The sequence below is a fragment of the Hemiscyllium ocellatum genome, chromosome 17 (genome assembly GCF_020745735.1).
Source record: "Hemiscyllium ocellatum isolate sHemOce1 chromosome 17, sHemOce1.pat.X.cur, whole genome shotgun sequence".
Taxonomy (NCBI): domain Eukaryota; kingdom Metazoa; phylum Chordata; class Chondrichthyes; order Orectolobiformes; family Hemiscylliidae; genus Hemiscyllium; species Hemiscyllium ocellatum.
The window spans coordinates 54,698,437-54,725,213 of record NC_083417.1 but is presented as its reverse complement, the minus strand read 5'-3'; the positions used below and the strand labels follow the sequence as shown (position 1 = coordinate 54,725,213).

At 40.5% G+C, this 26,777-nt stretch overlaps 1 long non-coding RNA gene across 1 annotated transcript; it reads right to left on the bottom strand.

The window, feature by feature from the left end:
- Positions 1-928: 928 nt before the first annotated feature.
- LOC132823757 (uncharacterized) lies at positions 929-23,845 on the bottom strand. Its single transcript, XR_009645582.1, has 3 exons — positions 23,783-23,845; positions 22,223-22,323; positions 929-1,063 (listed from the first exon to the last, which is right to left on the bottom strand). It is a non-coding gene; the product is annotated as an uncharacterized LOC132823757 (long non-coding RNA).
- Between the last annotated feature and the right edge of the window lie 2,932 nt (positions 23,846-26,777).

The window sequence follows — 26,777 nt, the reverse complement described above, 5'->3', positions numbered from 1 at the left end:
ATTCTACTAGGTAACATCTTCAGTGAGCCTCAGGCAAAGCAATGCTGAAAATTCCTGCTTTCTATTTATATGTTTGGGTTTCTTTGGGTTGGTGATGTCATTTCCTGTGGTGATGTTATTTCCTGTTCTTTTTTCAGTGGATGGTAGATGGGGTCTAACTTAATGTGTTTATTGATAAAGTTCCGGTTGCAATGCCATGCGTCTAGGAATTCTCGTACGAGTGTTTGTTTGGCTTGTCCTAGGATGGACGTGTTGTCCCAGTCGAAGTGGTGTCCTTCCTCATCTGTATGTGAGGATACTAATGAGAGAGGGTCATGCCTTTTTGTGGCTAGTTGGTGTTCATATATCCTGGTGGCTAGTTTTCAAACAAACACACATACACGAGAATTCCTAGACGCATGGCATTCCAGCCGGAACTCTATCAACGAACACATTGAATTAGATCCCATCTACCACCCACTGAGAAGAGGAACAGGAAGTGACTTCAGCACAGGAAATAACAACATCACAGGAAATGACATCACCAACCCAAAGAAACCAAACATATAAATAGAAAGCAGAAATTTTCAGCATTTCTTAGCCTGAGGCCTACAGAAGATGTTACCTAGTAGGGTAATGAAACGTCTGGAAATGAACCTTGCAGCTCAGTGAGCAAACCTACATCCAAAACCTCAACCTGAGCTACAAATCTTCTCAAAACTCATGATACTATGTCTTTGACAGAGGGAGCAAATGGAACAACATCATCACCATAAATTCTACTTTCAGTTCTAACAAAGGTGACTGGATCTGAAATGTTAACTGTTTTTCTCAATACAAACACTGCCAAAGCAGCTGAGTTTCTCCAGCAGTTCCCATTTTTGTTTTGGAAATGATGCTTTCGTGTTTGGTACTCAAAAACCTAACATAGTGTCTATACTCACTTTGTTCAATGTATCATTTTCTCTTACTTCCCTCAATTCTCTGCCAGAATAAACAGATGATAATGGAGGCCGACTACTAAAAGATTCTTGATGATCACTCATCAGCTGCAAGTCATGTGATGTCCATCGTTCCTTCAAATCTAGAACAAGAGGTTACAAGAGACTAAGTGGTAAATGCCATTTCAAATGTTGCTCAGGATATTACACAAGACATAATCGATGGGGTTCCCCAAAATCCTTTTTAGAATATATGCCTGCTGAATAAATATATATTCAAGTGACAGAGAATGAACTGTTGAACAGGCCTTTGAACCTATCATGTAAATTTCAATGTTTTTTTAAAAAGAAATTATGAATTATGAAAGATCTGTTACCATCTACTATCATTTAAAGAAATTCGACTATTGACCTGAATTTTATTTTTTAAAATCCAGAAATATATTTTGTATGGTTGTTAACAGCAATCAGAGTAGTTTTAAACATGCTGGCTTGCAATAATAGGGGTGACAGTGGCGTAGTGGTAATATCACTGGATTAGTAATATACAAATAAATGCAAATATTATCGAGACATGGATTCAAATCCCCTCACGAGGAATTTAAATTCAATTGATCAATAAATCTGGCTTTGAAAGCTAGTCTAAATAATTATGACCATCTTGGAACTATTGCCATTGATGTAAAAATCTGGTTCACTGAAGATTTTTAGGGAAGAAAATCTGCAATTCTTAACTGCTCTGGCCTTACTGTGGTTCCACTCTATAGCAGTATGATGGAATCTTAATTGCCCTCTGAAACAAACTAGAAAGTCACTTAATAGTATAAAAACTGCTACAAAATCTAAATAATGAAACTGTTGGACCACACAGAACTGACCTTGGCATCAGAAATGACAATGGCAAACCAAGGCCTGAGAGAAAAATCTATAGACCTCTTGTTCCACATCTCCTCTGTTGCCACTCCCCACCTGACTTTAATGCTATTTCTCAATCATGTTTTTTTTGTATTGATTTCAATTTGTATTTGACAACTTAACATGAAGCTGATATGTCTATCTTCAAGCTATTTACTTTTAATGTTAAGCCAATTTTGACAAGCTCAGAGATGTGCATTTTTAACTGCCACTTATTTTGCAAGTCATTTATAGCATTATGATATAGCATATATTGCCTATGACCCCTTAGAGTTAATATTATGACATGAGAACATTTATGGACACCTCCAATTCCTTAATATCTTTGTCCTGTATTTATTATTTTGGAAAATACACTGACTGTAATAGGCACCTTTTTACTCTTTATAGTTATAAACTTTACTGAAGTCTTTGTTTCCAACACACTAATAAAGATTTTAATTTCTAACACTGGTCTTGAAACATTAACACTCAGATTTATTGGAGGCAGTTCAGAGAACGTTGATTAAGATGATCCCTGATATGGAGGGACTATCGTATGAGCAAAGATTAAGCAGGTTGAACCTCTACTCATTAACGTTTAGAAGAACACAATCTTATTGAAGCAGAAGGTTCTCAAGGAACATCACAGGGTAAATGCTGTAAGAATGTTTCCCTTCATGAGGGTTTAGTTCCCCACAGAGGGCACAGAGTCAGAATAAAAGTGCCAACATAAGACTGAGGAGTCATTTCATCTCACGGAGGTTAAAAATCCTTAGATCCTTAACAAAGACCCTGGGGACAGAGTCTTTGTATGTACTTAAGGCTGACATAGATAAATTCTTGATCAGATGGGAATCAAGTGTTACAGGGGAAAAGCAGGTAAGTGGATGAGATGAATCTCATATCAGCCATGACCCTACTGAACTGTGGACCAGACTCAAGAGGCTGAATGGTCTTGTTGTTACATCTTATGGTCTTATGCTGCCAGACCTACTGGACTTTTCCAGCTCTGTTTTTATTTCAGATTGCCAGTACCAGTGGGATTTTACTTCCATTTTAGATTAAAAGTTTTGGTTTTAGTTAAAGTGCCATGAATACAGTATACTTCTGATTTTTCTTAGCCAAAGCCACTAAATGCATCTTTACAATTTGTCATTTTGTTTATCATATCTGCAATTACTTTCATTGTAGTTGAAAGAAAATTAGTTAAATTTTCTCACAAAACTATAAATTTAAAAAGTGTAGATTCATGAAATTTTGTCTCAAATCAGCAGACCAGAATTACATAATCTTAACATCCACATTTTAATCATTGCCACTGAAGTCTTGAGCTCATTTTCTTACTTTATGCTCTAGCAGCCTCAAGTCAGGCATAAAGTGAAGAAAGCAAAGCAGTTGTTAACAGCACCCATTTTTCAGAAACTAAATACTCCGAGGTTGGCAAGGAATTAAGGGACTGCTGAATGTGATGGGTCATAAATTGCCAAATGATTGGTGTCTTTCAGATGATCACTGTCCAAAGCAGCCGATTGGGTGTGTAGACCAAGTTGATTAACAGGATATCTAGCCAATGTGATAGGCCAAGAAGCATGGTGATAAGCACTTTGAGCACTGCCCTCTTCTGCATCAAACCTTCCCTTTTAATCCCTCAAAGTCTTCTTTACTAACATCTGGGAAAAAATGCAAAAATTGGGAGATATTCCCACAGACACAACTATACACATGGAATGATACTTTGCAATTTCCCAGACACCACCATCACCTGCTAAGGAAGGGTCACCTGATCCATTAACTCTGATTTCTCTTCACAAATGCTGCCAGACCTGCAATGTCTGTGTTTTGTATTGTCATCATTATCCTGGAATAAGTCCTGTCCCACTGGCAGAAAGACTCATCAGTGGTGCACAATTGGGAGGTGTTTCCCTAGGAATCCTGAACATTGACTCTGGACCTTATGAAATTTCATGGTATTAGGACAAACACATCAACAAGTTCTCCTGCTGATTATCACTACCACCACCCTCATCTAATGAATCCATACTCCATCACTAATGACACTTGGAAGAAGCACTGAGGGTGACGACAGCGTAGAATGGAGAACCTAATATGCTTCACAAAGAGTGACTTAGTAGCACCACTATTGACCATACTGGTCAGGTACTAAGTTGACAATATCTGGCAAATAGGAGGAAATCAATAAACTTGACCCTCTCCTCACCAATCTGTCACAGGTGGCTCTGTCTAATGCAGTACCAGGAGACATCACTACTATACAATACGCTGGAGACAAAGTCCTGACTTCATTTTGAAGATACTTTCTTTCTTATTATGTGGTGTTAAACCGTGCCAAATGGGACAGGTTTCAAAAAATCTAGCAACTCAAAGCTGGCAGTCAAGAGTATGCTGTGCGACATCAATAGCAACAACAATTGTATTCAACAAAAATCTATAATATCGTGGTCCAGCATATTCCCGGTTCTGTGATTATGACTGTGCCCGAGAATTAACTTTACATCAATGAAGAGTGCAGAGGGCATATCAGGAGGAGCAGCAAGCATACTTAAAACTAGGTGTCAGCCTTGTGAAACTATGGCACAGGACTAATAATGTAGTCCCACCAAATAGCAGTAGCAACATATGATAAACAAGGCCAAAAGATCCCACAGCCAATGTATCAGATCTATGTGCTGTGGTTCTGCTGCATCTAACTGTGAATGGTAATGGACAATTAAACAAAGAACCACAGGAAGTTGTTTCACAAATATTCCCATCCTCACTGGAGAGGGATTGCATTACTGATGAGTCTTTCTGCCAGTGGGACAGGACATATTCCAGATAATAATGACAATACAAAACACAGAAGTTGCCAGCAGGTCTGGCAGCATTTGTGAAGAGAAATCAGAGCTAACGTTTTGGATCGGGTGACCCTTCCTCAGCAAGTGATGGTGGTATCTGGGAGATTGAAAGTATTTGCATTCACCCTCAGCGGCAAGTGTTGAGTGGATGATCCATCTCAGCCACCTTCTTAGGTCCCCAGCAACACAGATCTTCAGTTCATTTGACTCACTCAAAGCAATGCTAAGTAAAAGCTGATTACTGCAAAATCTGTAGGCCCCCAACAACAATCCAACAATAGCATTGAAGACCTGCGCTCAAGAATTAATTGCATTCCTATCCAAGCTGTCCCAGTACAGCTACAATAGCAGCATCCACCCAGCAATGTAAACAATTGCCCAGATATGTGTTGTATAAAGGGATAAATGGCTGAAAAATTAATATTGAAGAGTGTCTTAAGCATTGTCCACTAAGATGTCATCATATGGGTTTAGTGGAAAAATGACTCTGAATCTTGAAGGAATAAAATCGACAATTTCAGTCTTTCTGAAATTTGTGTAGAGTTACTATTATATAATAAGCTACAAATTGTTTTAAGTCAAGCAATTTTCTTCTGCTGCACTAGGCCACCGAGCCCTTTAGATCCCTACTAGGAAAGAGCATGGTGGCAACAAATGTACCATATACAACATTATGAGCAGTAGTGAAGTTTAACTTACAACATGATTCATAGTGTGGACTCCAATTATCTACCCTAGTTAAAATTTGAAGTTTCTTCAGACATAGCTTTAAGAAGCTGTTTGTTCAAATAGCCAGCAGCTAAATTAGCTGAAAATTTGAGATCTCTACAGAGCAGCAACATTCAACAAGGCAGAATCTACAGACCATGAACAAGACCATGTAACAAGAAGATGGAGTACTGAGCTAATGGTCGGATACTTGGTAGTGTGGATGAGCAGAGGGATCTTGGTGTCCATGTACACAGATCTCTGAAAGTTGCCACCCAGGTAAATAGTGCTGTGAAGAAGGCATGTGGCGTACTGGCTTTTATTGGTAGAGGAATTGAGTTCTGGAGTCCTGAGGTCATGTTACAGTTGTATAAGACTCTGGTGTGGCCGCATTTGGAGTATTGTGTGCAGTTTTGGTCGCCATACTATAGGAAGGATGTGGAGGCACTGGAACGGGTACAAAGGAGGTTTACCAGGATGTTGCCTGGTATGGTAGGAAGATCGTATGAGGAAAGGCTGAGGCACTTGGGGCTGTTTTCATTGAAGAAAAGAAGGTTTAGGGGTGACTTGATCGAGGTGTACAAGATGATTAGGGGTTTAGATAGGGTTGACCATGAGAACCTTTTTCCACGTATGGAGTCAGATATTATGAGGGATCATAGCTTTAAATTAAGGGGTGGTAGGTATAGGACTGATTTTAGGGGTAGATTCTTTACTCAGCGAGTCATGAGTTCATGGAATGCCCTGCCAGTAACAGTGGTGGACTCTCCCTCTTTATGGGCATTTAAACGGGCATTGGATAGGCATATGGAGGAAAGTAAAGTAGTGTAGATTAGGTGGGCTTGGATCGGTGCAACATCGAGGGCCGAAGGGCCTGTACTGCGCTGTATTTTTCTATGTTCTATGACAAAAGCATTTCAGACCTGGTGAGAGAGACACAGCCATGTGTGTCAATTAGGAACTGCATGGAACTGGAGCACTAGCCACATCAAGCCGGTGACAGAATGGATTGGGTTCCAATGATCTTTAAGAGCAATCCCCAAATAATGTTTTAGCCACAGAGGAAACACATATCAGAGCTCTGCAGGTAAAGTTGTAATCTCTGGCAGGCAAGGGGAAAACATTTTTTTAAAATCACACTTTACAAACTGGGAAAGCTAAAAGCCAAATACTTTTGCTCATAACAAGCATCGTCAATTATTATTGAGTGGGCATCAAGAGTCACAGAAACAGTAGGGGAACTCAAGGACCAAGAAAATAATTTAAAATTAAGGTCTGGGCCATCACAAAGTCAAAATTAAAGTGATAAGGGGGCAATTTAGAAACCTAAGCAAAGTTTAATGGAAGAAGAAAGTTAGGAAAATATTATGGTTGTGCAAATGCAAAAGGAGATCCATCATGTAAACCATATTAAAGGCAAGAAGCATTTATTTAAAAGCACACAACAGAACTCATCCATGAAACAAAATAAGAAACCAATGAGGACTATTACAGATCGTTCTACTATAATGCATATTCTGTTTACGCAAATTTGCTTTAACACAATTGAAGAATTGGGACACTGTTTCAAAAATGCAAATTTTTTAAATGTGTTGGCTGTAATGCGACTACATCACCAAAACTTTAAATGCTGTTTCTGAAGCACAATTTTTCTATAGCACAGGATTGTACAAGAACACAATCATTGCGTTACAGAAGTACTACCATAATGGGAATCATCGAGAGAAAACCTAAACAACAGGATATATCTTAGAGAGCCAGAGAGGTAAAGCCTTAAGAAACTGGGAAATTTATATTATAGCAGTAGACAACAGGAACCATTTATGAAGGTTATGATTTAATAGAATTCATCAAGAAAAGCCATGAGAAAGGCAGGAATCCTCCACTTTATTCACAGAAGCTGAGAATCCATCATTATTATATTGTAGAAGCAAGGGAAAAGCTTCCAGGAGAGCAGCACACAATAGCTACCTTGCTATTGCGGCTTTTAAAGCCTCTCAAGGAAAATAAATAATTATATTAGGAGGACATAGTAACCAGGAAAATTAATTTCAGTGAAGGACCAAATATAGAATTGACTATTTGGAGATTTACAATTTACAACCGGTAAAGAAGAAAAAACTAGATGACCTCAGGCTCATCCGAGAGAATGAGATTTTTCTGGACAAGACCTTCAGCGAGATGACTACACCGAGCCTACCAGAAGAGAGTAGAAGGGAGAAGACGATGAGGAAGGCAGAGATGAGACAAGTGCAAGGGACCCCGGGGATAGTATCTGTCAGGAACAGGTTGAATCACTTGGAAACCGTAGAGACAGATGTCACTGCCAGTCCGAGAGGTGGTCAGGTCTGCCAATCAGAAATTGGCATGGAGGCAGAGCCGAGGAGTCAGACATCACACAGAGCCATGGGAATAGGGGACTCCATAGTGAGAGGGACTGAAAGGGGTTTCTGCGGCAACAGGCGGGATTTGAGGATGGTGTGTTGCCTTCCTGGTGCCAGGATTAAGGACATCGCAGACAGAGTGCAGGAAATCCTCAAGGGCGAAGGTGAAGAGCCAGACGTGGTGGTGCATGTCGGTACAAATGATGTTGGGAAGAAGAGGAGGGACATTCCACGGTGGGTCTTCGGAGAACACGGCAGGTAGCTGATAAGCAGGACATCCAGGGTGGTTATATCCGGTTTGCTTCCAGTTCCTCGGGCTGGAGAGGGCAGGAACAGGGAGATAATGGACTTGAATGTGTGGCTGGGGAACTGGTGCAGGAAGCAAGGATTTAAATTCTTGGATCACTAGGGTATGTTTAGCGGTAAGGATAAATTATACGAGAGGGACGGGTTGCACCTTTAATAGGTGGGGGACCAGCATTCTGGCAGGTAGGTTTGCCACTGCAACACAGCTGCATTTAAACTAAATAGCAGGGGGAGGGGACAAACTGGAAGTTTAAGAAGGAAGTTAAAGGGGAAGTTAGAACAAGAGACGTCAAGAACGACAACGGAATCAATGGAGCAGAAAACTCAAAAAAGGATCATGCCATAAGGTCAAGTGAAATAGGGATTGATAGGAAGGGTGAGGGGAGTAACAAATTAAAAATATTATATATGAATGCACAAAGCATTAGAAATAAGGTGGATGAGCTTGGGGTTCATTTGGAAATTGGCAGTTACAATGTTGTGGGGACCGCAGCTTTTTACAATGTACATTAATTATATAGATGAAGGTATTAAAAGTAATATTAGCAAATTTGCTGATGACACAAAGCTGGGTGGCAGGGAGAAATGTGAGGAGGATGTTAAGAGAATACAGAATGACCTGGACAGGCTAGGTGAGTGGACGGATGCGTGGCAGATGCAGTTTAATGTGGATAAATGTGTGGTTATCCACTTTGGTGGCAAGAACAGGAAGGAAGATTACTACCTAAATGGAGTCAAATTAGGTAAAGGGGCAGTACAACGAGATCTAGGTATTCTTGTACATCAATCAATGAAAGCAAGCATGCAGGTATAGCAGGCAGTGAAGAAAGCTAAAAGCATGCTGGCCTTTATAACAAGAGGAATTGAGTATAGAAGCAAGGACGTCCTTCTGCAGCTATACAGGGCCCTGGTGAGACCGCATCTGGAACATTATGCGCAGTTTTGGTCTCCAAATTTGAGGAAAGACATTCTGGCTATTGAGGGAGTGCAGCGTAGGTTCACGAGGTCAATTCCCAGAATGGCGGGAGTATGTTACACTGAAAGATTGGAGCGACTGGGCTTGTATACACTTGGGTTTAGAAGGTTGAGAGGGGATCTGATTGAGACATATAAGATTATTAAAGGATTGGACACTCTGGAGGCAGGAAGCATGTTTCCGCTGATAGGCGAATCCAGAACCAGAGGACACAGTTTAAAAATAAGGGGTAGGCCACTTAGAACAGAGTTGAGGAGAAACTTCTTCATCCAGAGAGTGGTGGGTATATGGAATGTTCTGCCCCAGAAGGCTGTGGAGGCAAAGTCTCTGGATACTTTCAAGAAAGAGTTGGATAGAGCTCTTAAGGATAGTGGAATCAAGGGTTATGGGGCTAAGGCAGGAACAGGATACTGATTGAGGATGATCAGCGATGATCATAATGAATGGTGGTTCTGGCTCGAAGGGGAGAATGGCCTACTCCTGCACCTATTGTCTATAAAATTGTTATAGGAATTGCTGATCAATCATTGTCAGATTGTTTAGTCAAAGGATTTGACTCTAAGAAAAACATTCAGATAGTGAGGGAAGCAGAAGCCTAGAAGCAGCACAACTCAATCATGTGGTCAATCCTACCACAGGAGATCAGCAGAATTCATTCAGTTCTCAAAAAGGTACAAAACCCCTAAAGACACAAATGAAACCAGTAGTTTAAGTATGCCACAATGGATGCAATCACATTGACAGTAGGTACAGAAACAAAACTTCACAGGCACAAGCATATGGGCTCTGTCGGAGAATGGCTTAGGATCTCAAAGTAGCAAGATCTTGGTTTTCATAGTCCCTGTAACAATGTTTATCACATCACTGTAACTGGTACATAATTGCCACTCATAATAAACTGCATCTTGTTTAAGACAAATGACCCTTCGCTAGACTACTTTTCTTGTTAGATCAAGCAGGTCTTGCAGATTCTCGCGAGGAAAGAGTATAGTGGTAATAAGGCAGAGATAGTTCTGACAGCACGGTGAGTAGTGGTGAGGATTAATCTTGCAACAGAAATATCCTGTCCACTCAAAGCAGGCAAATTAATCTCAGCCAATTACCACTATTAGTCTATTATCAATCACCAAAGTGACAGAAGATGTTGCTGACAGTGCTATCAGATGGCACTTTCTCAGCTCATAATCTCCTCACTGATGCTCAATTTGGATTCTGCCAGGACTACTCTTCATTTCCAGCTCCTGACCTTACTTCAGCCCTGGTCCAAACGCAGACAAAAGAGCTGAACTCCAGAGCTGAGGCAAGAGTTAATGCTTGACATCAGTCAAAGAGATAGAGTCATAGTCATAGAAATGCACAGCACGGAAACAGAACCTTCGGTCCAGATATCTTAAATTAATCTAGTCCAATTTGCCAGCACTTAGCCCATATCCCTCGAAATCCTTTCTATTCATGTGCCCAGCGCACGCGCGCACACACACACGCACACACTCCCAATCCAGGTAAATGACCGTGTCTATTTACCCCATCCATGCCCCTCATGATTTTGTAAACATCTATGAGGTCACCCCTCAGACTCCGACGCTCCAGAAAAAACAGCCCCAGCCTATTCAGCCTCTCCCTATAACTCGAACTCTCCAACTCTGGCAACATCCTTGTAAATATTTTCTGAACCCTGTCAAGTTTCACAACATCCTTCCTACAGGAGGGAGACCAGAATTGCACGCAATATTCTAAAAGTTACTAACTACACCTGCAACATGACCTCCCAACTCGTATACTCTCTGATCTAACCAATAAAGGAAATCATACTAAACACATTCTTCACTATGCCTGATACTCCACTTGCAAGGAACTATGAACCTGCACCCTAAGGTCTCTTTGTTCAGCAAAGGTCCCCAGGACCTTACTATTAAGTGTATAAGTCCTGCCCTGTTTGTCCTATCAAAATGCAGTACCTCGCATTTATCTAAATTAAATTCCATCTGTCATTCCTCAGCCCATTGGCCCATCTGATCAAGCCCCTGTTGTAATCTGAGATAACGGTCTTTGCTGTCTACTACACCTCTAATTTTGATACCTATAGTACAATCCCAAAAAGATAATCAACCCTTTCTTATTTCTCAGTTCCACCCAAATAACCTCCCTGGACATATTCCTATAAATACCCTCCTTAAGTACAGCCATACTGTTATCCCCTATCAAAAACACCACACACCATCTTGTCCTGCCCCCCTTTCTATCCTTCCTGTAGCATTTGTATCTTGGAACATTAAGCTGTCAGTCCTGCCCATCCCTGAGCCATGTCTCTGCAATTGCTATGACATCCTAGTCCCATGTTCCTAGTCATGTCCTGAGTTTACGTGTCTTCCCTGTTAGGTGTCTAGCATTGAAATAAATGCAGTTTGATTTACCTCATTTTCTGCTTTGTTCCTGACTGCCCTGACTATTTGACTTGCTCCTTTTCCCAACGGGACCATATTCAGACTGACCCTTTTCCTCACTATCTCCCTGTGTCCCAACCACCCCTCCCAAGCAGCTCTAGCAAATCTCCCAGCCAGTGTATTGGTCCCCTTCCAGTTCAGGTGCAATCTGTCCTTATACTTCTATCCCAGATGAGATTCCAATGATCCAAAAATGTGAACCCTTCTCTGCACCAGCTCCTCAGCCACACATTCATCTGCTCCAACCTTCTATTCCTACCCACACTAGCTTGTAGCTTTGGGTGTAATCCAGATATCACTACCCTGGAGGATCTCCTTTTAAATTCCTGCCTAGCTTCCTATATTTTCCCTTCAGAATCTCATCCTTTTCCTTTCCTATGTCTTTAGTTCCAATGTGTACAACTACCTCTGCACTCTCTCCGAGGTATCCTGGATCCTGGCACCAGGGAGGCAACACATTATTCTGATTTCTTGCAGTTGGCTGCAGAAACATCTGTCTGTGCCTTTGGCTAGAGTACCCCCCTACCACAATCAATCGCTTGGAAGCTGACATACTCCTTGTTACATTAGAGGCAGTCTCAGTACCAGAAATTTGGCTGTTTGTGCTACATTCCCCTGAGAGTTCATCACTACCTATACTTTCCAAAACAGCATACTTGTTTGAGATGGGGATAGCCACAGGAGACTCCTGCACTATATGCTCCCCTCTCCTATCTTTTCTGGTGGTAACCCATCTACCTGACTGTATTTGCGTTTTTTTTCTCCCTTCCTATAACTGTCATCCATTACACCCTCCAGTGTCTGTAAATTCCCCAATGTCTCTAACTGCTGCTCCAACCATGCGATCTGATAGGATTTGCAATCAAACAAACTTACTGCACACATAATCATTAGTAACATGGAAATTGTGCCTAATTTCTCACATCTGATAGGAAGAGCACATCACTCTTCTAAAGGCGATCTTTGAACCTTAACATTCTACAGAAAATAGCACAATCTTACCGCTCTAAAAAGTACTTTTCCAGGTGAACTTAGTCATTACATTTTATATTTTTAAATTTTAATCAAGAGATGAAACATATAACCAAAAAGAACCTACTCTACTCACTATTTTAAAAAGACCGCAAGATTACACTTAAAAACTTATCTGCTCCTGTGCTGTGAGCTCTCCCACACACATTCCTCCAAGGTCAGCTGTGAACTTCACTGTTTGTTAATTTTTCTTAGACGCACTCTGATGTCCATAAATATGATTCTGGGTAATCCAAAGAGTACGGGAAAAATTTCTGGCTGTAACGCTGCTCTTTTTTTGAGTTATTTTAGGTCCTGGAGGTGATTTCTTTGAATTTCAGGAGCAGCAATTACTATTTTATATGCTGTTGCATTGCTTTGGAACTTTGGGAAAAAAAAGTCAAAACAACAGCAGTTTTAAAAGGGAGAAGAACAGACAAAGGAAGCACATGGTGAGGTCAGTGCAGGAGAGAGAGAGAGAGAGAGAGAGAGAGAAAGAAAGAAACTGACACTGCCTTTGCTGTTTGAATTAATGTATCGCTGGACATTGGAGTGCGTCTGGGAAAATTAACAAACAGTGAAATTCACAACTGATCTTGGAGGAACTGTTGGGTGACATTCATAGCACAGAATCAGATAAGTGAATTGTTATTTTAAGTGTGGCCTGTAGAAAGTCTGCAATAGTGAGTAGAGCGGGTTCTTTCTTGATTATATGTTTTTGGAGATGTGTCTCTGGATTAAACTTAAAATATAAGCCATAACTATTAATTTTACCTGGGGCAATGTTTGCAGAAGAATAAGGCGGTGTTATTTTTTGGGTCTGTAGATTGTGAAGGAGCAAAAATGGCCTTTAGTAGAGTAATGTGTGCTTCTTGTCAAATGTGGGAGTTTAAAGAAAGTTTAAGGGTTACTGTGGACTATACCTGCCACAAATGCTGTTGGTTGTGAATCTTAACAGGTCGAATGGATCGGTTGGAGAGACAGTTAGAAGCAATGAGGAAATTGCAACAGCAACAGTATGCGATGGATGGCAGTTATAGGAAGGGGGGAAAGTCTCAGATACAGTCACATAGATGGGTTAACTCCAGGAAAGGTAAGAGAGGTAGGCAGCTAGAGCAGGAGTCTTTTGTGGCTATACCCATTTCAAACAGGTACGCTGTTTTGGAAAATGTAGGGGGTGATGGATTCTCAGGGGAATGTAGCATGAACAGCCAAGTTTCTAGTATTGAGATGGGCTCTAATGTAACGAGGGGTTCGTCGGTTTCCAAGAGATCAATTGTGTTAGGGGCTTCTCTAGTCTGAGGAACAGACAGACATTTCAGTGGCCAGCAGCAAAAAATCAGAATGGTGTGTTGCTTCCCTGGTGCCAGGATCAAGGACATCTCAGAGAGGGTGCAGAATGTTCTCAAGGGGGAGAGGGGCCAGAAAGAGGTCATTGTCCACATTGGAACCAACGACATAGGAAGGGAAAAGGTTGAGGATCTGAAAGGAGATTACAGAGAGTTTGGCAGGAATTTAGAAAGGAGGTCCTCGAGAGTAGTAACATCTGGATTACTCTCGGTGCTACAAGCTAGTGAGGGCAGGATAGGAGGATAGAGCAGATGAATGCATGGCTGAGGAGCTGGTATATGGGAGAAGGATTCACCTTTTTGGATCATTGGAATCTCTTTTGGGGTACAAGTGACCTGTACAAGAAGGATGGATTGCACCTAAATTAGAAGGGGACTAATATACTAGCAGGGCTAGAGGCTAGAGCTGCTTAGGAGGATTTAAACTGGTATGGTGGGGGTGGAGGGGGGGACCCAGGGTGATAGTGAGGAAAGAGGTCAATCTGAGACTGGTACAGTTGAGAACAGAAGCGAGTCAAACAGTCAGGGCAGGCAGGAACAAGGTAAGACTAATAAATTAAACTGCATTTTTTTCAATGCAAGGGGCCTAACAGGGAAGGCAGATTAATTCAGTGCATGGTTAGGAACATGGGACTGGGATATCAGAGCAATTACAGAAAAATGGCTCAGGGATGGCCAGGAACGGCAGCTTAATGCTCCAGGATACAAATGCTACAAGAATGATAGAAAGGGAAGCAAGAGAGGAGGGGGAGTGGCGTTTTTGATAAGGGACAGCATTACAGCTGTACTGAGGGAGGATATTCCCAGAAATACATCCACGGAAGTTATTTCGGTGGAACTGAGAAATAAGAAAGGGATGATCACCTTATTGGGCATTGTATTATAGACCTCCTAATAGTCAGAGGGAAATTGAGAAACAAGCTTTGTAAGGAGATCTCAGCTATCTCCAAGAATAATAGGGTGGTTATGGTATGGGATTTTAACTTTCCAAACTTAGACTGGGACTGCCATAGTGTTAAGGGTTTAGATGGAGAGGAATTTGTTAAGTGTGTACAAGAAAATTTTCTGATTCAGTATATGGATGTATCAACTAGAGAAGGTGCAAAACTTGACCTACTTTTCGGAAATAAGGTATGGCAGGTGACTTGAGGTGTCAGTGGGGGTGCACTTTGGGGCCAGTGACAATAATTCTATTAGGTTTAAAATAGAGATGGAAAAGGATAGACCAGATCTAAAAGTTGAAGTTCTAAATTGGAGAAAGGCCAATTTTAACGGAATCAGGCAAGAACTTTCTAAAGCTGTTTGGGGGGAGATGTTCGCAGGTAAAGGAATGGCTGGAAAATGGGAAGCCTTCAGAACTGATATATCAAGAATCCAGAGAAAGTATATTCCTGCTAGGCTGGTAGGTATAGGGAATGCTGGGTGACTAAAAAAATTGAGCGTTTGGTTAAGAAAAAGGAAGCATATGTAAGGTATAGATTGATTGAATCCTTAGAAGAGTATAATGGCAGTAGGAGTATACTTAAGAGGGAAATCAGGAGGGAAAAAAAGGGGATATGAGATAGCTTTGGCAAATAGAATTAAGGAGAATCCAAAGGGTTTTTACAAATTCATTGAGGACAAAAGGGTAACTAGGAAGAGAATAGGGCCCATCAAAGATCAGCAAGAACGGACTTTGTGTGGAGCTGCAGAAAATGGGGGAAGATACTAAACAAGTATGATGCATCAGTATTTACTGTGGAAAAGGATATGGAAGATATAAACTGTAGAGAAATAGATGGTGATACCTTGCAAAATGTCCACATTACAGAGGAGGAAGTGGTGGATGTCTTGAAAACACATAAAGGTGGATAAATCCCCTGGTCCTGATCAGGTGTACTCTAACACTCTGTGGGAAGCTAGAGAAGTGATTACTGGGCCTCTTGCTGAGATACTTGTATCATCAATAGTCACAGGTGAGGTTCCGGAAGGCTGGAGGTTGGCTAGCGTGGTGCCACTGTTAAAGAAGGATGGTAAGGACAAGCCAGGGAACTATAGACCAGTGAGCCTGATGTCAGTGATGGGCAAGTTGTTGGAGGGAATTCCGAGGGACAGGATGTACATGTATTTGGAAAGGCAAGGACTGAGTAGGGATAGTCAACATGGCTTTGTGTGTGGGAAATCATGTCTCACAAATTTGATTGAGTTTTTTGAAGAAGTAACAAAGAGGATTGATGAGGGCAGAGCAGTAGATGTGATCTGTATGGACTTCAGTAAGGCGTTCAACAAGATTTCCCATGGGAGACTGATTAGCAAGGTTAGACCTCACAGAATACAGGGAGAACTAGCCATTTGGACGTAGAACTAGCTCAAAGATACAAGACAGAGGGTGGTGGTAGAGGGTTATTTTTCAGACTGGAGACCTGTAACCAGTGAGTGCCACAAGGATCGGTGCTGGGTCCTCTACTTTTTGCCATTTACATAAATGGTTTGGATGCGAGCATAAGAGGTACAGTTAGTAAGTTTGCAAATGACACCAAAATTGGAGGTGTAGTGGATAATGAAGAGGGTTACCTCAGATTACAACAAGATCTTGATCAGACGGGCCAATGGGCTGAGAAGTGACAGATGGAGTTTAATTCAGATAAATGTGAGGTGCTGCATTTTGGGAAAGCAACTCTTAGCAGGACTTATACACTTCATGGTAAGGTCCTAGAGAGATTGCTGAACAAAGAGACCTTGGAGTGCAGGTTCATAGCTCCTTGAAAGTGGAGTCGCAGGTAGATAGGAAGTGAAGAAGGCATTTGGTATGCTTTCTTTTATTGGTCAAAGTATTGAGTACAGGAGTTGGGAGGTCATGTTGCGGCTGTCCAGGACATTGGTTAGACCACTGTTAGTCTCCTTCCTATCGGAAAGATGTTGGGAAACTTGAAACAGTTCAGAAAAGATTTACAAGGATGTTGCCAGAGTTGGAGGATTTGAGCTATATTGAGAGGTTGAACAGGCTGGGGCTGTTTTCCTTGGAGCGTCGGAGGCTGAGGGGTAACCTTATTGAGGTTTACAAAATTATGAGGAGCATGGTTAGGGTAAATAGACAAAGTCTTTTCCCTGGGGTCAGGGAGTCCAGAAATAGAGGGCATAGATTTAGGGTGAGAGGGGAAAGATACAAAAGAGACCCAAGGGGCTACTTTTTCACACAGAGGGTGGTACGTGTATTCTATGAGCTGCCAGAGGAAGTGCTGGAGGCTGGTACAATTGCAACATTTAAAAGGCATTTGGTGGGGTCCATGAATAGGAAGTATTTGGAGGTATATGGGCCGAGTGCAGGCTGGTGGGATTAGATTGGGTTGGGATATCTGGTCAGCATGGACCGGTTGGACCTAAGGGTCTGTTTCCATGCCGTACATCTCTCCAACTCTATGACTTGAACTTTAACAGCAAAGGCTGTAGCTGTACAGATTGACTGCACTGTCAGACAGCAAGGTGAGTTTCTTTCTCTCTCACTGACCATGTGGTCCTCCCTTTGTTCTCAGCCTCCTATTTAAAGTGTCATTGTTTTGATGTTTTTTCCCTCAATGTTCCAAAATAATGCAACAGCTTGTAAAACAGTAATTCCTCCTCCTGAAATTTGAAGAAATCATCTTTAACACCTAAAATAACTCAAAAAAAAAGGAGCAGATCTGACAACCACAATTTTTTTCCATCCTCCATCTTGGATTACCAGAATCATCTGGAAGCCCTGGGAAAATTGAAGTCCATGAGAATCAAAGAGAAAACTCTGAATTTGTTGGAGTCATGCTTTGCACAAAGGATGATGGTTTTGGTTGTTGGGAAATGACTTATGTCAGTCCCAAGATATCAGCGCATTCATTCCTCACAAGTGTATCCTGCCCCCAAAATCTTCAGTTGCTTCATCAATTATCTTTCTTCCGTCTTAAGGTAGAAATGAGAAGGTTTGCTGAAAATTGCATAATAATCAGCACCATCTGTGACTCTTCAGATACTGCAGCTGTTCGTGTCCAATTGCAGCAAGACCTGGATTGGGCTCAGAAGTGGTAAATAACATTCGTGCCAAGCAAGTACAGGGTAATGATCATCTCCCCGCATGCAATGAAAGTAAAAATAATAAAACTTCAGACACACAACTTTATTAAAATATTTAATCTACTGAACTGCTTCTCAGGAGCAGGTCAGTTGTCCACACCCTCTCAACCCACCTTCAAGAAATCTGAAGTCAGCACAGTATTTTATTTTTCAGATTATAACCTAACATTTCATGAACCCACACTTCTCAAAGGGTTAAACACCACTCCATCAAATCCAAGGCAGGATTTCAAGAACCACCATTAGGTTTTAGGTTCAAATAAAGGTCAGGGTCCACATTGTGAAGGAAAGTCACTCATCCGTAATTTTCTTTCTGAACTGACTAATTAACAGCCAAGGGAGAACTCACAATCCAATTAAAGACAGTATAAATACATTTGAAACTGGACAGGCAACAGGCAACATTCCAGCTCAGATGTAACAGCAGGCTATCTCTCCAGTTAAGCGACAGATAGTGCGCCCCAAATTGGAGGTGCCGCAAACAAATTTTAATTTAAAATGGCATGCCATTCACAAAAAAGCCCAGAAATTCTGTTCTTCATATACATCAATTTTGATTTGGACTTTGAGTTTTGGATATTTTTGTAATGTGGCCATAACAACCATCATTATTGTAAAAATCCATCTGGTTCACTACTGTCCTTGAACTCTGCCAACCACACTCTACAGACCTATATGTGACTCAAGACACAAAGCAAAATGATCAACTCTTATCTGCCATCTGAAATGGCCTCGCAAGCCCTCCAGTTCAAGCTCAATTGTGGATGAGGAACTTGCCTTACCATCAAAGTTCACCTCCCTTGAAAAAGGTAAATAATTATAACGCTGATTCTCAAGGTTGGGTGCTCATACATTGGTGCACCCAGTAAGAATTTAGCAACAGAAATTTCCAATATGCTTTTTATTCAGTCTGTCTTTAATTTGGACTAATGCTCCCCAAACAAAGGACATGTAGATGTTATCCAAGTAGAGTCAGAGTCATACAGCATGAAACAGACCCTTTGGTCCAACTAGTCCATGCCAACCATGTTCCCAAACCAAACAAGTACGACTTTGGCCAATATCCCTCCAAACCTTTTCTATTCATGTACTTATCCAAATCTATTTTAAATGTTGTAACTGTACCTGCATCTACCAGTTCCTCGAGGAGAAAGTGAGGATTGCAGATGCTGGAGATCAGAGTTCAGAGTGTGGTGCTGGAAGAGTACAGCAGGTCAGGCAGCATCTGAGGAGCAGGAGAATCGACGTTTTGGGCAAGAGCCCTTCACCAGTTCCTCTGGCAGGTCATTCCACATGCAAACTACTCTCTGTGTATAGAAGTTGCCCCTTTTGCGCTTTTAAAATTTTTCTCCTCTCATCTTAAAAATATGCCCACTAGTTTTGAACTCCCCATCCTACAGAAAAAAACCTTTTTCACCTTTTCCATTCTGCTCAAGGTTCTATAAACCTCTAAGTTCACCCCTCAACCTCCTACACTCCAGTAAAAATCATCCCAGCCTATCTTTATAAATCAAACCTTCCATTCCTTGCAACATCCTGGCAATTCTTTTCTGAACTCTCTCCCTTTAATAATATTCTACCTATAGTAGAGCAAGCAGAACTGTACCACAGTACTATAGAAGAGACCTCATCAAATCCTGTAGAACCTCAAATGACATTCTCTCCTATATTCATAGGCCAAATTCCTTGAGAAAGGTTTTAGAGACAACAAATCTTCAATACAAATCAAGTTCTCAAAGAAATATAAAATTAAATACATGGATGCACATTCCAAAAGCAAAAGAAACCTTGTAAATTCTTGTTTCTTGTCCCTGTGCCAACATATTTATTTACTGGTCTACCAACTACAAAACAATATCACAACCTCAAGGAGGAACCCCAGTACTCTCAGGTTGTTTAATACAATTTTTGAATACCTTTAAATGCATATCAATTCATTCAGGGAAGCAGTGTAAACGGTTGCAGCCCATCGACATTACTGAAGAAAGCTACTTGGACAACAAATGTAATAACCTACAGTATGCCTCTCCCACTGAATTGACTTTTTCTAGAAGCTATTTGCAGATCCTTCTTGATCACTGGCTAAGGTACAGGACAATTTGGTTCATCAGTCTTTTTCTTCATGAACTGGTATACAGCCTAGAAGGAGAGACTAGAGTATAAACAACTTGCCCTACCATTGTAAAGTATTATTTCATTTGATGTCTGTTATATGGTGATACACTGTCTAATCAATCCTCTCTCCAACAAATGCAATATGTAGGCAGACAGCAGACTAGGAAACTTAACTAAACAACAATTTTCAACAAGAAATTAAACATTTACAGTTTAAAAATATGCCACATCATGCTCAGGTAATGGCTATTGTTGAATGAATTAAATAATATCTGAGTGAGTGTGTAACTCTAGGCATTCTAAAAATGTAGATGTGAATCTAAATACTGACTTGTGAGAATAGACCAAAGATGGTGTTTGATGGTTAAATACATTAAGTACAAAACTATAAACTAGGGTGAGGATAGGGACCCTCAAAGATCAGCAAGGCGGCCTTTGTGTGGAGCCACAGGAGATGACGGAGATACTAAATGAGTATTTTGCATCAGTATTTACTGTGGAAAAGGACATGGAAGATATAGAATGTAGGGAAATAGATGGTGACATCTTGAAAAATGTCCATATTACAGAGGAGGAAGTGCTGGATGTCTTGAAACGCACAAAAGTGGAGAAATCCCCTTTCTAAAACTCTGTGGGAAGCTAGGGAAGTCATTGCTGGGCCTCTTGCTGAGATATTTGTATCATCAATAGTCACAGGTAAGGTGCTAGAAGACTGGAGTTTGGCTAACATGGTGTCACTGTTTAAGAAAGGCGGTAAGGACAAGCCAGGGAACACTAGACCAGTGAGCCTGAAGTCAGTGGTGGGCAACTTGTTGGAGGGAATCCTGAGGGACAGGATGTACTTATTTGGAAAGGCAAGGACTGATTATGGATCGTCAACATGGTTTTGTGCGTGGGAAATTATGTCTCACAAACTTGATTTAGTTTTTTGAAGAAATAACAAAGAGGATTGATAAGGCAGAATGGTAAACAAGATCTATATGGACTTCAGTAAGGCATTCGACAAGGCTCCCCATGGAAGTCTGGTATTCCTCATGGAATACAGGGGGAACTAGCCATTTGGATACAGAATTGGCTTGAAAGTATAAGACAGAGGGTGGTGGTGCAGGGTTGTTTTTCAGACTGGAGGACCAGTGGAGTGCCACAAGGATCGGTGCTGGGTCCACTATGTTTCATCATTTATATAAATGATTTGGATGGAAGCAAAAGAGGTATAGTCAGTAAGTTTGCAGATGACACCAGAACTGGAACTGTAGTAGACAGCGAAGAAGGTTACCTCAGATTACAATGGGATATTGATCAGGTGGGCCAATGGGCTGAGGAGTGGCAGATGGAGTTTAATTTAGATAAATGCAAGGTGCTGCATTTTGGGAAAGCAAATCTTAGCAGGACTTATACACGGAATGGCAAGGTCTTAGGGAGTGTTGCTGAACAAAGAGACTATGGAGTACAAGTTCATAGCTCCTTGAAAGTGAAGTCACAGATAAGATAGTGAAGTAGGCGTTTGGTGTGCCTTCCTTTATTGGTCAGGGTATTGAGTACAGGAGTTGGGAGGTTATATTGCAGCTGTACAGGACATTGGTTAGGCCACTTTTGGAATATTGTGTGCAGTTCCGGTCTCCTTCCTATTGGAAAGATGTTGTGAAACTTGGAAGAGTTCAGCAAAGATTTACAAGCGTGTTGCCAGGGTTGGAGGGTTTGAACTATAGGGAGAGGTTGATTAGGCTGGAGCTGCTTTCCCTGGAGCTTTGGAGGCTGAGGGGTGACCTCATAGAGGTTTACAAAATCAGGAGGAGCATGATTAGGAAAAATAGACAATACCTCTTCCCTGGGGTTGGGGAGTCCATTACTAGAGCGCATAGGTTTTGGGTGAGAGGGAAAAGATATGAAAGAGACCCAAGGGGTAGCTTTTTCATGCAGAGGGTGGTATGTGTATGGAATGTGCTGCCATAAGTGGTGGAGGCTAGAACAATTGCAGCATTTAAAAAGCATCTGGATGGGTATGTGAATAGGAAGGATTTGGAGGGATATGGGCTGGGTGCTGTAGGTGTGACTAGATTGGATTGGGATATCTGGTCGGCATGGACGAAGGATCTGTTTCCGTGCTGTATATCTCTATGATTCTATGAAATGTTCAGCACATCAAGTCCAGTATGTAAGCTACACCTTCTTACCAGTTTTAAGATCTGACGCACCATCCCACTTGTGGTTAACTGATGAATGTACAGAATTTTGCTCATCTTTTTCATATGAAAAGTTCTTCTTTACATAGTTCCTGAAATTAGCAATGGAACAGACAAAAAGGCAAAAATGAATGTCATGTATTGGTTCTAGGTATAATGTATCTTCAGCTCTGCACTGTGCAAGCACCTAAGTCACTTCAATGTAAGTGGGCTCAATAATAGATTCCTGATGAAGGACTACTGCCCAAAACATCAATTTTCCTGCTCCTCGGATACTGCCTGACCTGCTGTGCTTTTCCAGCACCACTCTAATCTAAACTCTGGTTTCCAGCATCTGCAGTCCTCACTTTTGCCTGGGCTCAATAATAGCCTAATGACATAAAAAGGTTTTAAAGACTTATATAGCAGATCTCTGAAATAATGTACAGCATTTGAAAATGAAAGATTTGCAATTCAGGACAACACTCTCATCAGAACCTTTTTGGTGAAGGATCAAAGCCTGAAAACATTGTGCTGCTTCCTTCTCGAATGAAGACTACATATATGTGGAATAAAACTGCACCTTTCATTAACCTCCACCTGATCCCATTGGACATTATCTTCCCATAACATGTTTAAAATAAAAATATAGCCATTAAGGCAGTTTATTACATCTATAGATTTAATATTCCTGTTCTCACAATGTTACTCTTCAGACGCAAAATAGAATGAATATGGGTGCTCAAGTAGGTAAACGTCAAATCACCATAGTCCTAAAGGAACATAAGACTGCTCTCTCATTAGATAGGGCTGGCTGGTTTAATCTGAGGGTTACCATGCCTCAGCGAGGGGAAGAGGTCGAGAAAGTGGAATTTCCATGGTAACCTAAGCTAAACTGGAATTGAACCCTTGCTTTTAGCGTCTTCTGCATCACAAACCAGCCATGTAGCCAAATGAGCTAACAAAATATGGAGAGTAATATTAACATGGCAGGTTTTTTAAAGCAAGTTCATTCACATAGACTATTATTTGACTCAATTGCACAAAAGGTGGCGAGGATGTCAAGGTTTTTGCATTAAACTGATTTACCAAAGACTACAAATAGTATAGCAAGTAATTAGCTTGACTCTCCATAATTACAAAATTTATCACAATCATTGGACTAGAAGCTCTCTAGTTCTGGGCACTTTTCTATCTCTACTTTCGACTCATTTTTAAAAAATCTGTAATTATATTCAATAAAAATATTGTCATGGCATTTTACTTAGTAGAATCATTGTATATACACTGTGTTTCACCAACTGAATATTTCAGTTATTTGAATAATGGATAATATATTCTTAAAATATATATAAATATTAGAACTATTGGAAAAAAGATAATATTTTAGTTAAATACATGCTCTATATCTCCTGAAGTCATATAGCTGTTGTCATGTTAAATGATCCCCAGATCATTCAGATCAAATTTCCTTCCTTTGCAAAGTATAAAACAGCAGCTATTAAATCTTATCCATCCAGATATATTCTTAGATAACTGAAATGCACATATATACAGAGTAGTTTTTCCTACCTCTCTTCTTCTCTATCTAGGTCTGCTTCCTCTTTGTGCTCCCTTGAAACAAAGTGATTTTGGGCAGCTTTACGTTCACTGTCCCGGACAGGTCTGTCATCTGTTGATAAAAAAATAGCATCTGAAATATTTCCTAATAAATACAGTCCAAAAACTAAAGCAGAACAGAAAGAGTCCCTGATGATGAGTCCAAGGTTTAAGTAATCTTGGATACACCAGAGCCATGCGGAATTGGCAATCAACAAAATAAATGTCTGTACCTCAGTCAATCATGCAGGATGCTTTGGTATCTGCCTGGGTGATATTAGTGATCATGTATCTGTAAATATTCAGCTGAAACACTGAAAACTACCAATGTATTTATCAGCCAAATTTTGTAGGTTAATTAGAATAAACAGAAAAACAAGTTACTTTGTGAGATTAAATTACACTGGTATTTTTATAGTGAGCTGAAACCAAAAGAAAAACATCTACTGAGCAATATTATTCACCCATTCACCTGACTTATCCACGTCACTTGTAAATTTTTTTATTTCTGCATTGTAACTTACAGTCTCACCTATTTTAATGTCATCAGCAAATCTGGCTAAAGTATTTTCTACCCTTACTCCAAGTCATTATTACTGATTGTAAATAGTCAGGGCCCAGAGGACTGAACCGTGTGACATCCCACTAGTTACATCTTGCCAATCCACAGAAGATCTATTTACCCAACTCTCAGCTTTCTGTTGGCTAGCCAATCTAATACACTACTCCTAACCCCATGCAATATTACCTTATGTATTAACTTTCTATGCAGCACTTTACCAAATACCTTCTGGAAATCTAGGTCTTCTACAGGATACCCAATATCCACTTCGCTTGCTACATCTTCAAAAGAACAATATATTTATCAAAGTTCTAAAACCAATCACCCTGCCCTCTCCTCTTTACCAAGAACTGCAATGTTACACAGCACTGCCTAAACATGAAACTGGTTAATCCTTTTAGTTGCAGTTTAGAACCAAAAAAAAGCTAAGCTTCTAAAATTCTAAGATCCTGTTGAAAAACATGCAGAATCTGTAAATGTAAATATTTTAAAATATTTGCTCCCCCCTCAATCCTGATGCTATTCTGTTTTACCTTTAAAGGGACTTGCATTTCTAACATTGACACCACTGTCCTCTCTAACATATCTAGTTGAGCTAATTGGTTCACATAAGGGATGTCTTTGTTGCTTTAAACTTAAAACAAATCATCATTTGCTAAAGGTTACTGATGGGTAGATATGTTTAATTAACCTATTCAGACAGGTAATAAGAGGCCTCATGACACAGTGATAGGAACACAACCACTGTACCAGAAGAGCGCTCAGCCTGTTGGTTTACTAGGGTCTACCAGGATTTTATACAGTATCACTTCTGCCCCTTGGCATTTCAGTCCCCTTAAGCAAAAGGCCTACGTTCTATTTGTTGTTTTCATGAAATCATAGTGACGAGACAACCATTATGTATCTATAAAGTTACAAAATTATTGATGTTAATTTTTTTTGTAGCTGTGCGCTAGATTTTAGTGATATGGACCCTAAATTCTCTGCTTTGCAAATCTCCAGTTTCTCATGTTTAAGAAAATATTCTGATCCTAGGACCAAAGTGAATAATCTCATTTCCTACACTGTATTTTTTCTGGCAAAACTTTTTTCACATTTACTAAATCTATCAATGCCTCTTTGCAACTTTCTGCTTTTAACTACACTACCCATTTAGGATAATGAATAAACTTGAAAAGTTTTACTACTTCATCTAACTCGCTAATAAATATGCCAAGGCACAAGCCTCTGTAGAAATCCCTTGTGAACACACCCAATCACAAGCCACAAAATTGGAATATATCAATTGGCTTCCACCAAGTCCAGAACTTACGTTTTTGTTAGATCTTCTGTATAGCAGATAGTGGAATTTGAATTCAATAAAAAGAAATCTGGAACTAAGGGTCTAACAGTGACTATTAGAACTATTTGGTTCACTTTAGAGAAGGAAACTGACATGCGACTAAGGCCCAGCCAGCAATGCCAATATCCTGTAAAAATAACAAATAGAAGAAAACCTTACTAAATGCATTTCACAAAACCACATAAATATCATCAATAGACAACATATTACTAATGTCATAAAACCTCAACTAGGTTGGGATGCAGGTTTGTTCGCTGAGCTGGAAGGTTCATTTTCAGACATTTCGTCACCATACTAGGTAATATCTTCAGTGAGCCTCCGGACGAAGCACTGCTGATGATTCCTGCTTTCTATTTATATGTTTGGGTTTCTTTGGGTTGGTAATGTCATTTCCGGTGGTGATGTCATTTCCTGTTCTTTTTCCCAGGGGGTGGGAAAGGGGATCGATTTTACCACCCACTGATTTTAGAAGGGATTTTAGAAAGGTAGCCACCAGGATACACGAACATCAACTAGCCACAAAACGACATGACCCTCTCTCACTAGTATCCTTACTAATAGGTAAGGAAGGACACCACTTCAACTGGGACAACGCATCCATCCTAAGACAAGCCAAACAGAGACACGCACAAGAATTCCTAGAAGCATGGCATTCCAACTGGAACTCTATCAACAAACATTGACTTGGACTCAATTTCCCCTTGAGGAAAATAACAGGAAATGACATCACAACAGGAAATGACATCACTTACCCAAAGAAACCCGAACATATAAATAGAAAACAGGAATCATCAGCAGTGCTTCGTCCGGATGAAGATGTTACCTAGTATGGTGACGGAATGTCTGAAAATGAACCTTTCAGCTAAGCCAGCAAACCTACATCCAGAACCTCCAACTGAGCTACAAATCTTCTCAAAACTCACTCAACTAGGACTGTTAGACTCACATCTGTGATAACAGCAGAGGTTAAAGTGCTGGTTAATTCCAGCCAGTGATTACTCATTTTCCATATCTTTATATTCAGATCTCACCACACATCTATTAACTAATTTGTAACCATCACC